The sequence below is a fragment of the Aplysia californica genome, unplaced genomic scaffold, assembly GCF_000002075.1.
Source record: "Aplysia californica isolate F4 #8 unplaced genomic scaffold, AplCal3.0 scaffold00096, whole genome shotgun sequence".
Classification (NCBI taxonomy): domain Eukaryota; kingdom Metazoa; phylum Mollusca; class Gastropoda; order Aplysiida; family Aplysiidae; genus Aplysia; species Aplysia californica.
The window spans coordinates 361,673-362,893 of NW_004797366.1; positions in this window are offsets into that span (position 1 = coordinate 361,673).

Here is a 1,221-nt window from a genome sequence, read left to right on the forward strand (position 1 = left end):
CACTCCCTTTTTCCAGGCTACGGCCCCTTGACGCACACTCACATACACCAGAAGAAAAAGCAAATATGAAAACGAATCTCAGAAAAAAGAAAATCCGAAACTAAAACAAGCACAAATCTTGGAGAAATCCCCAGTCTTAAAATAGACCGGGGAATCCCCCGGGCCCTAACTTGGGAAGTTCCTTACACCTATTAAAAGATTGCTGTTGTAAAAACATTCTGCTTGCCTCTGATTGGTTGAGGTCATTTTAAACCCCGCCTCCCATCAGCTGTAAGCTGTTGAACTAGGCTAACGTAGAAGTTGACAGCAGTTGTTCTTCGATGAGTCGCGATAGAACACCTTACATGACAATGAAATTTGTAAGAACAAACATGGATAGCCGCAGCTACAATGTATTGTTGGCAGTGTGTATCATTCTTGCGTTAATCAACACGACTTTTGCAAGTAAGTTAAAACTTTGCAATTTTAATTTATTGATTATTGATCTACTAGATCTAGAGGTTTTCCGATAACTATTTTACTGGTTTGATTAAACGACGTAGATCTAGAATCTAGACTCGAGATCATGATCTGGATCAGGTGGTGCTCTGGAGATCTAGATCTAGAGGTGTAGAGATCTAGACTACGTATAGCCCACGGGTCTCGATGCCATTGATAACAGATTTATTAGATTGATTAAGCCGCATATCTTGGATTTTTATTTATTTATCGTGTATCTTTACATTGGCCCACATGGGCCATTTAAAGCGTTGTTTTTCAAAGTATTTCATACATGGTATTGTCCCAACTTGTTCCCTAACTTCTTAGCTATTGTTCATCTTTTTATTTTTAGCATTAGAGAGGAAAACTATAATTTCTCAATTAAAAATATGTGAGTGATGGACTAATTTGTTGAGCTATTTTCGAAGATGAGAGGACTTTTTGTTCTTTCTATAGCTTTAATAGTTTTTGATTAAGATTAAATAAGAAATAATAAATACGGCTATTACTATTAGCATTCTGTACCCTTAATAACACAGATGAGTTTTGGTTATCTTTTGGATTGTTGGTTTGGGAGTCATTCTAGATCTAGATCTATACTCCTTAACAATATAGTAGAAATTGGCTTACTTTCAGGTGTGAGAAGTGTATAATTATAATGTAAAATAATTTCTCTGATATCTAATGGGAATTTTTGCTGTTGTATTTTCATTTAAAATTACCATTTGTGGATTTGGTGGG